The sequence below is a fragment of the Danio rerio genome, chromosome 19 (genome assembly GCF_049306965.1).
Source record: "Danio rerio strain Tuebingen ecotype United States chromosome 19, GRCz12tu, whole genome shotgun sequence".
Classification (NCBI taxonomy): Eukaryota; Metazoa; Chordata; class Actinopteri; order Cypriniformes; family Danionidae; genus Danio; species Danio rerio.
Genome location: NC_133194.1, coordinates 48,532,605 through 48,545,000, shown reverse-complemented (window position 1 = coordinate 48,545,000; position 12,396 = coordinate 48,532,605). Strand labels below are relative to the sequence as shown.

At 39.3% G+C, this 12,396-nt stretch overlaps 1 long non-coding RNA gene across 1 annotated transcript in view; it reads left to right on the top strand.

Annotated features, from left to right (window-relative positions):
* Nucleotides 1–11,571, top strand: part of LOC141379179 (uncharacterized) — a 36,472-nt gene extending 24,901 nt beyond the window's left edge. Inside the window, exon 3 of the long non-coding RNA XR_012395256.1 lies at nt 10,842–11,571. This is a non-coding gene — a long non-coding RNA (uncharacterized lncRNA). The remainder of the gene's footprint in view (nt 1–10,841) is intronic.
* Nucleotides 11,572–12,396: the final 825 nt, after the last annotated feature.

The following is a 12,396-nucleotide window of genomic DNA, read 5'->3' as shown; positions in this document are numbered from 1 at the left end:
CACAGCGCGCCTCTCTGAACCTGCATTGTTATGGGCTGGCAGAAGGACTGATGTCTCTGTGGTCGGCCCGTCTGACCGGCGAGCCCGCTTTTTTTAGATTTAGGAGCGGGCTGACTCAAAGTTGGCTCGCATGGAAAAGCCACAACTTTCCAGCCTAAGGCGACAGAGCTGACCACTACAACGTTTGCTGGGTCGCAGCAGAGCCAGTGGTCGCCGCTTAGTGAGCGAATGCTGCCCTCAACACTGTCGCTGTTGTAATAATTACAGTCCAGAATGGAGGACAGCAAAGTTAGAAAAGGCCCCAAAATTATTCAGTTTTTGTTGCTTGAACGACGCACTAAGAGTTGCTAATGTTTCAAGAACGCAAAGTTGTCCTGTAATAACTCATTAAATTGTTCAGAACATTGTGACTCGAGTTTTGAACACGGATGTGACTCAAATACAAGCAAATGTACTTATTTATTATTAGCCCTCCTGAATTATTAGCCTCCCTGTACATTTTATTCCCCAATTTCTGTTTAACAAATAATTTTTTACACTGTCACAGTGTAAAACTAAAGATACTGTGACTAACAAACACACATCACATTGCACTCATACATAAAATACATACTTTTAAACATAAACCTTTGTGTTATTTGTATTGGGCATGTGTGCGTTTGTGTTGTGTATATGTTGTTTTTTCTGTCAAGATTAGCATTGTGTTTATGCAATAATTTCACTTTTATATCAAACAATAGCCCATATCAACACTGAAATAACCACAGACACATTTTCTTTTAAGCATCATTTATTAACCAAACATAGAGAGTTTACATATACTTACCAGTTTCCATTTCTCAGCACCTAACCTGTTAAACTTTAAAACAAAGCCATTTATACAGATTTTTCCCGCCTTTACTTTGGAGCAGCCATTTTCCATGACATCATCAGGGTCACAACCCCCTGGTCAGTAAATGCAAATTACACTTTTGTTGTTTAAATTTGTATTGGTTATTTGTTGTGTTGTATTTTGAGTTTTGTATGCATATTCAATTACTTGCATTAATTTATACTTTTGTTGAATGTCTTTTTATGTTTTTTTTTTTTCTACATATCAACCTACTACCCTTAAAATGGTTGAACCCATGGGCGGGGCCAATACTATAAAATGGCCCCAAACATTCACTCGAAGTGGGTAGTTGTATAAGGTTGTGTAGAGTATTGGTAACAGATTTTGTTCAGGTCATTTCCTTGATTTAGCTGAACAAGCCTGTATATACATTGTAAATATTGTATAGTTTATTTTTCTTTATTGTTATTTTGTCACTTTCACCTTTTTGCTGGATTTTTGTTTTCACTTTGTGTAAAATAAATCACTCTTCACTTTCACAAGCGGCTTCTGTGACACTTTTTGCCTCCATCCACCCGGTCAATCGTAACAAACACATTTCTAAACAGTTTTAATAACTCATTCATTCATTAATTTTCTTGTCGGCTTAGTCCCTTTATTAATCCAGGGTCGCCACAGCGGAATGAACCGCCAACTTATCCAGCAAGTATTTTACACAGCGGATGCCCTTCCAGCCACAACCCATATCTGGGAAACATCCACACACAAATTCACACACACACACTCATACACTACGGACAATTTAGCCTACCCAAGTCACCTGTACTGCATGTCTTTGAACTGTTGGGGAAACCGGAGCACCCGGAGGAAACCCACGCGAACGCAGGGAGAACATGCAAACTCCACACAGAAATGCCAACTGAGCCGAGGTTCGAACCAGCGACCTTCTTGCTGTGAGGCGACAGCACTACCTACTGCGCCACTGCCTCGCCAGTTTTAATAACTCATTTCTATAATATTTCACCAGATATATATTTTATAAGTTACTAGTTTTCAGCTTAATATGACATTTAAAATCAGAACATGAGCTCATTCTGAAAACGTGGCCCTATATACACTTCTGGAGATCGTGAATTATGGAGCCAGAGCTACATATGGCCAGACGGAATCTGTGGACGTTTTTTTGCTGTTTCTGCAGAGAATTTTGGTAAAAGTCTGTGGATTTCTGCGGAATTATTTTGGGAGTATCATAACTAAAATCTTATTATATGAAATAAAAAAATATCTTTTTATCTTTAATTTAATGTTTAAAATGTATATCCAATTAGATTCACTTTATTTGTTAAATAAGGCAAGTTTGTCATATAATATATTAGAGCTGCACAATTAATCGAAAAAAGATCGGGATCTCGATTCGACCCCCTAGACCACAGGTGTCAAACTCCGTTCCAAAAGGGCCGCAGCTCTGCACAGTTTAGTTCCAACCCTAATTAAACACACCTGATCAAACTAATTGAGTCCTTCAGGCTTGTTTGAAACCTACAGGTAAGTGTGTTGGAGCAGGGTTGGAACTAAACTGTGCAGGTCTTCGGCCCTCCAGGAATTGAGTTTGACACCCCTGCCCTAGACGATCTTAATCCAGCATTTCTTCGATTCTGCCAATCCTATTTTCACAGGGCTACGTTTCAAGAATGAGCCAATATTGCAACATACAGTGTTCATTTGAGCATCCTAAAACTCCACACTTATAATCCGGTCAGTGACAAACTGAATTGGCTGACGGTTGCCTATCTATCTATCTATCTATCTATCTATCTATCTATCTATCTATCTATCTATCTATCTATCTATCTATCTATCTATCTATCTATCTATCTATCTATCTATCTATCTATCTATCTATCTATCTATCTATCTATCTATCTATCTATCTATCTATCTATCTATCTATCTATCTATCTATCTATCTATCTATCTATCTATCTATCTATCTATCTATCTATCTATCTATCTATCTATCTATCTATCTATCTATCTATCTATCTATCTATCTATCTATCTATCTATCTATCTATCTATCTATCTATCTATCTATCTATCTATCTATCTATCTATCTATCTATCTATCTATCTATCTATCTATCTATCTATCTATCTATCTATCTATCTATCTATCTATCTATCTATCTATCTATCTATCTATCTATCTATCTATCTATCTATCTATCTATCTATCTATCTATCTATCTATCTATCTATCTATCTATCTATCTATCTATCTATCTATCTATCTATCTATCTTTTACCATTAAGAGGCTCACTCTCTTCACACACTGTTGCCACACTACTGTTTAAACCCTTTATAAAAGTGATTTTTGCATAATAGGTCACCCCCTTTTTACTCGGCCCTATTCATCAAGGTTTATTTCCATGCATTTGCTCACTATCTGCTGAACGCCTGAGAATCGAGGCGCGTTATGAAATGCTGAATTTATGATTCATCCTGGATGCGTGGTTGAGCGTTTCTCGAAGCGATCAGGATCTCCCGCCTCAAATCAATTATGCTTTGACCAAGTAACTAGCGGGACTAGCAGAGACAATCCTCCGCTTCATGGGCGTAATTCAGTCTGGCAGGTCTGCATATTTGGCTTGGCTGCTCGCCGCTCTGCTACAGCTGTGCAGGAGACGGAAAAAAACTCCTTCCCTCCTGCTGCTTCTCTTGGAGATTACATTGTCTTTTTCATGTCTGCCAGCCAGATCTATGGCACAGGGGTCAATTGCGTGCTTATTTATTTCAAAATGCATTTAAGGAAATGCATAAGTATAGTTGTTTTCAATGCACATCTTTTATAATGAGCATGTTTTGGAATTAAAAAAGGTCAATGTACAATTCACGCTATTAATAAACCATGAACTAAGACTTTTAGTTCAGTAAATCACTAATTAGCTGCTTATTATTAGTTAGTAAGTGGTAGTAGTGATAGGGGTTTTAGTAATGGGTAGGATCAGGGCCGGATTAAGAACAACACATCGGGCCCTGGGGCTATAGCCAATTCAAGGGCCCCTTTTTAAATTTTTCTTACCTCACAAAAGTATATATATATATATTTTATATAAACATTTTGTTGATGCACCTTTGGCAGCGATTACAGCCTCAAGTATTTCTGAATATGATGCCACAAGATGGCACACCTGTCTTTGGGAAATTCTGCCCATTCTGTGCAGTACCTCTCAAGCTCTATCAGGTTAGATAGGAAGCGACGATGTACAGCCATTTTCAGATTTCTAAAAGAGATGTTCAATAGGATTTAGGTCTGGGCTCTGGCTGGGCCACTCAAGAACAATCACAGAGCTGTTGTGAAGCCACTCCATCGATATTTTGGCGGTGTGCTTTGGGTCATTTTCCTGCTGGAAGACGAACCGTCGCCCATGTCTAAGGTCAAGAGCACTCTGAAGCAGGTCTTCATTCAGGATGTCTCTGTACATTGCTGCATTCATCTTTCCCTCTATCCTGACTAGTCTTCCAGTTCTTGCTGCTGAAAAACATCCCCACAGCATGATGCCAACACCACCATGCTTCACTGTAGAGATGGTATTAGCCTGGTGGTGTATGCTGCCTGGTTTTCTCCTAATGTAGCGCCTGTCATTCACTCCAAAGAGTTCAGTCGCATCAGAGCAGAGAATTTAGTTTCTTATGGTCTGAGAGTTCTTCAGATGCCTTTTGGCAAATCCCAGGCGGGGAGTGAGGAACTCTACCATACAGGCCTGATTGGTGGATTGCTGTACAGATGGTTGTCCTTCTGTAAGGTTCTCCTCTCTCCACAGAAGAACGCTGGTGCTCAGACAGAGTGACCATCGGGTTATTGATCACCTCCCTGACTAAGGCCCTTCTCCCCTGATCACTCAGCTTAGATGGCCGGCCAGCTCTAGGAAGAGTCCTGGTGGTTCCAGACAACCTCCACTTACGTATGATGGAGGCCGCTGTGCTCAGTGAAACTTTCAGAGCAGCAGAAATGTTTCTGTAAGCTTCCCCAGCCTTGTGCCTCGAGACAATCCTGTCTCGGAGGTCTACAGACAATTCCTTTGTCTTCATGCTTGGTTTGTGCTTTGACATGCACTGTCAACCCTGGGAGCGTATATAGACAGGTGTACGCCTTTTCAGATCATGTCCAATCAACTGACCTGACCACAGGTGAACTCCAATGAAGCTGCTGAAACATCTCAAGAATGATGAGAAACAGGATGTACACGAGCTCAGTTTAGAGCTTCGCGCCAAAGGCTGTGAATACTGATGTACATGTGTTTTTCAGCGTTTTTCGTTTTAATAAATTTGCAACAATTAAAAAAAAAAAATCTAATTTTGCATTGTCATTATGGGGTATTGTGTGTAGAATATTGTGGAAATAAATGGATTTCATCCATTTAGGAAAAAGGCTTTGGAAAAAGTGAAGCGCTTTGAATACTTTCCGAATGCACTGTATATTTGCTAGTATTTTATTATACTATTTATGCTGATGCACTGCATATAAAATAGGTTTAATCATCCAAACAGAGCTATTCAAATCATCTGGTGATATTATATTCATATCACAATATATCGCAGCAAAACTAAATATGGCAATGTCAGATTTGTCCAATATCATGTTGCCTCAATCACTCTGGGCTCAATCACGACACTCACAGCGGAGATGATGTTTCTCTCAGTCACCCGTCTGCTCAAAACGAGGCCATGTTTCCTTCCTATTACCTTCGGAGAAACGATAAAAGGCCAAAGCGATGGCGAAAGGCAGAGAAGGCAGATTGAGACATCAAATAATTCAGCTCCTGACAGGACATGAAGTGCTGGAGCTAATTGAAGGATCACAGAACAAAGGCATGATTTAATGGAGGCAGGCCAAGAAAACCTGTTTCAATTACAGCAATGAGGGATACTGAAGCGGCGGCCCTGGGGAAAAATCTGGCCAGTGAGAGACGAGTGAACGCGGAGGGCAAACACCAGCACAGATCAGTCAATAACAGATGACGGAAGAAGAGATTGGGGTTAGGAGAGAGATGTAAATCACTGCAGGACACCGGCGCACCATACTTACCACCAAATTAAATGAGAAGGGGAAATAATACTGAAGCACGACTGGTCTTTAATGAGCTGAACAGTCACACCTCTTTTCATCAATTTACCCAGGCTTCCAATACGCTTGTTAACGGAATAGTTCACCCGAAAATGAAAATGACCCCGTAATTTACTCTCTCTCAAGACATTTTCTGTATATGATCGAACATAGTTGTAGTTTTACATTTTATTCTGGCTTTTCAATGCTGTAGAATGGTGCCTGGATAGTGGCTTTTATTTTGAAGTGTTTTATATATATAAACACACACACTTACCGGCCACTTTATTAGGTACACCTTACTAGTGCCGGGTTGGACCCCCTTTTGCATTCAGAGCTTCCTTAATCCTTCATGTAATAGATTCAACAAGGTGCTGGAAACATTCCTTAGAGATTTTGCTCCATATTAACATGATAGCATCACACAGTTGCTGCAGATTTGTCGGCTGCACAACCATGATGCCAATCTCCTGTTCCACCACATCCCAAAGGTGCTCTATTGGATTGAGCTCTGGTGACTGTGGAGGCCATTTGAGTACAGTGAACTCATTGTCATGTTCAAGAAACCAGTCTGAGATGATTCAGGCTTCATGACATGGTGTGTTATCCTGCTGGAAGTAGCCATCAGATGATGGAGACACTGTGGTCATAAAGGGATGGACATGGTCAGCAACAATACTCAGGTAGGCTGTGGCGTTGACACGATGCTCAATTGGTACTATGAGCCCAAAGTGTGCCAAGAAAATCTCCCCCACACCATTACACCACCACCACCAGCCTGAACCTCTGATACAAGGCAGGATGGATCCATGCTTTCATGTTGTTGATGCCAAATTCTGACCCGACCATCCGAATGTGTCAGCAGAAATGGAGACTCATCAGAGCAGGCAACGTTTCTCCAATCTTCTATTGTCCAGTTTTGGTGAGTCTGTGTGAATTGTAGCCTCAGTTTCCTGTTTTTAGCTGACAGGAGCGGCACCCGGTGTGCTCTTCTGCTGCTGTAGCCCATCCGCCTCAAGGTTGGCCGTGTTGTGTGTTCAGAGATGCTCTTCTGCAGACCTCGGTTGTAGCGAGTGCTTATTTGAGTTACTGTTGTCTCTCTATCAGCTGGAACCAGTCTGGCCATTCTCCTCTGACCTCTGGCATCAACAAGGCATTTGCGCCCACAGAACTGCCGCTCACTGGATATTTCCTCTTTTTCTGACCATTCTGTGTAAACCCTAGAGATAATTGTGTGTGAAAATCCCAGTAGATCAGCAGTTTCTAAAATTCTCAGAGCAGCCCGCCTGGCACCAACAACCATGCCACGTTCAGTCACTTAAATCACCTTTCTTCCCCATACTAATGCTTACTTTGAACTGCAGCAGATCGTCTTGACCATGTCTACATGCCCAAATGCATTGAGTTGCTGTCATGTGATTGGCTGATTACAAATTTGTTAACAAGCAGTTGGTGTACCTAATAAAGTGGCCGGTGAGTGTATTTTTGGTGTTTTATTTTTTTGTTCGCTTCCATTGCTTTCTGTTATAAATCAAATGGAATTGTAAAATGGGCGAAACTGTTTTTCCTACCTCTGAAATATGTCCAATAGCCTCAGTCTGCTCAGAGCTAAAGAAATGAAAGGCAGGTCACAGATGCAAAAGTGTTGTTGTTGCAGAAAAGTTTGTGACACATTGATTTCGTCCCACAAGGCTGGCGTTATTTACCAGTGATGAAATCGTATCTGTGTGTGTTTGTGGCCAGAGCAGTCAATTTATGACAAATATTCATATCGGTTGGCATCAGCACGCTCCCAAGTGACTTGTGCGGTTATTTGGTGCAACGAGCTGGAAATCTGTCCTGTGTTTACATCACGAGTGAATGTGGAAGAGTGCAGTGGGGTTTGCTGTGTTGCTCATTATTATTGTAGGAAGTGTGTGATATAAAATGCACTTCACATACAGAGCGCTTGGTCTGTCTGAAATGCATCTCCAGGAATGTGATTTGAAATGGATTTCAAGCCGCTCATGAATGTTGTTTGCATTGAAGTGTACAAATCGATGTCCATGGGTGTTTTAGTGGCATAAATGCAACCAGATTGTAACTGGATATGCAAAACATGAATTAAATATATGTCTTAAAGTAAAAAACTAAGAAATAAATCTGGGATAGTATTGGAAAGAGAGAAATAATTTAATAATAATAAAAAAATAATAAAAAAATAATAAAATAATTTTTAGCTTACAAAATACAACAAACATCATTTTTAAAATTATATTTGATAGTTTAATTATTATCTAAATAAGACATATTTTAAATACATTGTTAAACAGAGCAAGGAAATGTATGCTGGCATGTTCTCCCTGTGTTGGTGCTCTGTTTTCCTTCTCAGTTCAAACACATGCCCTATAGGTGAATCAAATGAACTAAATTGGCCGTGGTTTATGAGTGTGTATGGGTGTTTCCCAGTACTGGGTTGCGGCTGGAAGGGCATCCGCTGTGCAAAACATAAACTGGAATAGATGGCGGTTCATTCCTCTGTGGTGACCTTTGTAAGAGAGGCTAAACTGAAGGAAAATTATCAAATGTTGTATATATATTAATTTATTATACTACTACTACTGCAATCACTGCTACTACAACATCTATATCAACGACATCTACTACTGGTACTACTACACCAACTACGACTACTACTACTACTGCTACAATGACACCTTTACTACTTCTGCTACCACTATACCAACGACATCAACTACTACAGGAACTGCTACTTCAGTAATCACAATTACAATCGATACTACTACAGTCACTACAACTACAACTACTACTACTACTACTACAATACCAACAACGACTACTACTACTACTACTGCTACAACGACACCTTTACTACTTCTGCTACCACTATACCAACGACATCAACTACTACAGGAACTGCTACTTCAATAATCACAATTACAATCAATACTACTACAATGAATACAACTACTACTACTACTACTACTACTACTACAATACCAACAGCGACTACTACTAATACTGCTACAACGACATCTTTACTACTTCTGCTACCACTATACCAACGACATCAACTACTACAGGAACTGCTACTTCAATAATCACAATTACAATCAATGCTACTACGGTCACTACAACTACAACTACTACTACTACTACTACTACTACAATACCAACAACGACTACTACTACTACTACTGCTACAACGACACCTTTACTACTTCTGCTACCACTATACCAACGACATCAACTACTACAGGAACTGCTACTTCAATAATCACAATTACAATCGATACTACTACAATGACTACAACTACTACTACTACAATACCAACAACGACTACTACTACGACACCTTTACTATTTCTGCTACCACTACCAACGACATCAACTACTACAGGAACTGCTACTTCAATAATCACAATTACAATCAATACTACTACAATCACTACAACTACTACTACTACTACTACAATACCAACAACGACTAATACTACTACTACTGCAACAACGACACCTTTACTACTTCTGCTACCACTATACCAACGACATCAACTACTACAGGAACTGCTACTTCAATAATCACAATTACAATCAATACTACTACAATCACTACAACTACTACTTTTACTACTACAATACCAACAACGACTACTAATACTGCTACAACGACACCTTTACTACTTCTGCTACCACTATACCAACGTCATCAACTACTACAGGAACTGCTACTTCAATAATCACAATTACAATCGATACTACTACAATGATTACAACTACTACTACTACTACTACAATACCAACAACGACTACTACTACGACACCTTTACTACTTCTGCTACCACTATACCAACAACATCAACTACTACAGGAACTGCTACTTCAATAAATCACAATTACAATCGATACTACTACAGTCACTACAACTACTACTACTACTACAATACCAACAACGACTACTACTACTACTACTGCTACAACGACACCTTTACTACTTCTGCTACCACTATACCAACAACATCAACTACTACAGGAACTGCTACTTCAATAATCACAATTACAATCAATACTACTACAGTCACTACAACTACTACTACAATACCAACAACGACTACTACTACTACTACTGCTACAACGACACCTTTACTACTTCTGCTACCACTATACCAACAACATCAACTACTACAGGAACTGCTACTTCAGTAAATCACAATTACAATCGATACTACTACAATGACGACGACTACAACTACTACAGCAACAACTACTGCAACCTTAATAATGATAATGGTATTAATACTTATAATAATGATAATGAAAAGATAACAGGAGGACAGGTCAGAACAGTAATATTAATAATGATGACAAAAGTAAAAGTAATACCATTAATGATATAAATGATGGGGGGAGTTGAGGTTGGGAAACCAGGGAGAGGACAAGTAATAATAATGATAATAATAATAGTAGTAGTAGTAGTAAGTAAAAGAGGAAAGAAAAAATAAAATAATAATAATAAAAAAAAAACAGAAAAGGAATGGGAGGAGTAGAAGAAAAAGAAAGAAACAAAAAGAGTCGAAAAATAAAGTTCAGCAATTAAAGCAATGTAAATAAATAAAAAAAAAAAAGATTAAAAAAACATGCTACTGCATTTTAATAGCGGTCAGTGTTGTGGTACTTAGAGAGCAAATTTTTGTCTGAGGTGGTACTTGGTGAAAAAAGTTTGAGAACCACTGAGCTAAGCTAACAAATGCTCCTGTTAGAAAAATGGTGTTTAACTTTATAGAAGCTGTAAAATGAAAATATTTCCCCCCCCAAAAAAGTGGATTGTTCCTTTAAACTGGGTTGTGCGAGTGAAAAAGAGTGAACGCTTTCAAACAACCCCTTCTGTGTTTGTTTCACAGGTCATTATTTCTCCACATGGCCGGCTCAGCTTTATACCTTGTCAGTTTCCCGAACTCCCCGTCATCCCCGATAACTTCCTCATTTGTAGCCCGTAGGAAGTAAACCTGCTGCGTTAGATCTGTTTGCAGGAGAAGGAAAACAAGAGGAATAAGGTATATGCATGGTCTCTACAGTGGAAAGCAGGAACTGGTTAAACTGCGAGTGACTCATCATTTCCCACAATGCTAATGATACAGGACTGCTGATACGAACATCCAGCCAGACACATTCATCATCCACGCCGCACCTTCCCTTTAATCATTCGCATGTAAAAAAAGGCAACGATAAATTACATGTACATACAACAGATCAAATGAAACGCATTAGGCAGGGAAAGCGGTTCAAGCGAATTAATCTTGTTCTCTCTTTAACTGTTACTGATTTGCTTTCATTTGTGATCCACGGCGCACGGCGTGGAATAAAAATTAAAGAAAGAGGGTGAGTCACCAAACAGAAAGTGATTCAGTCAAGGACAGCATATTGGTCGATTACTTTCTGGCATTGGACCAGTAACAATAAATAAGGGCTTTAGTGCATTTAGTATATGTCTGCAATAACAACACGTGCTGCGAGGCATTTCAGAAGGCTGCAGTATGAATATATTGATTTTTGGCAGAGAAAGACATCAGTGGCTGCGATGACTGCGTGCTGAAGCTATGATTTGCAGTAAAGGGTGAGACATGACAATGCAACTGAGAGTCTGAGTCATAAACTTCCTGTTATTGTGGTGGTCCACACTTATTAAAGCAGCAGCTTAGACAAAAAGAAAACTTAACTCGCTTTGCATCTCGCGGCAAAGCCTCAAAAAACGCATCGATCGTGCAAAAGGGAAATGGTGTGATTAGATAACGATTCAACAGTAGAAACGTATGCAATTAAAGGAGCATGTTTTTATAATATAGCTTAACAAACTACGTTTAAACAGATGAAGTCAGAATTATTAGCCCCCATTGAATTTCTTTTTTAAATATTTCCCAAATGATGTTTATCAGAGCAAGGTAATGTTCACAGTATGTCTGATAATGTTTTTTCTTCTGGAGAAAGTCTTATTTGTTTGATTTTGGCTGAAATAAAAGCAGTTTTACATTTTTAAACACCATTTTAAGGTCAATACTATCAGCCCCTTTAAGCTATTTTTCTCCGATAGTCTACAGAACAAACCATCGTTACACAATAACTTCAGTGTTTCCTCTAGGATATTTTCCAGCTGTGGCGGCACACTCTGTTGAGCATTTTACACAGATCTACCACTACATGTGGCGTTATTTCATTGACAAATGTCATGGGTGCAGTATTAAGTCGAGATCACATTCATGTAATAGCCTACGAGCATGTCAATCTCTGCTTTAGCGCCGATTTCCTCTGCTCTCGCACAAAACTTCTAGCGCGCCCTCAAATATTCGCTGCTCAAGTGCAGAATTTCTTGCGCGCCCTCAAATAAACGCGGTTGAAGTGTGATTTAGTGCGTTTATGTACCGAGTACTTCTCCAACATTTATTAGATTTGATAGGAATA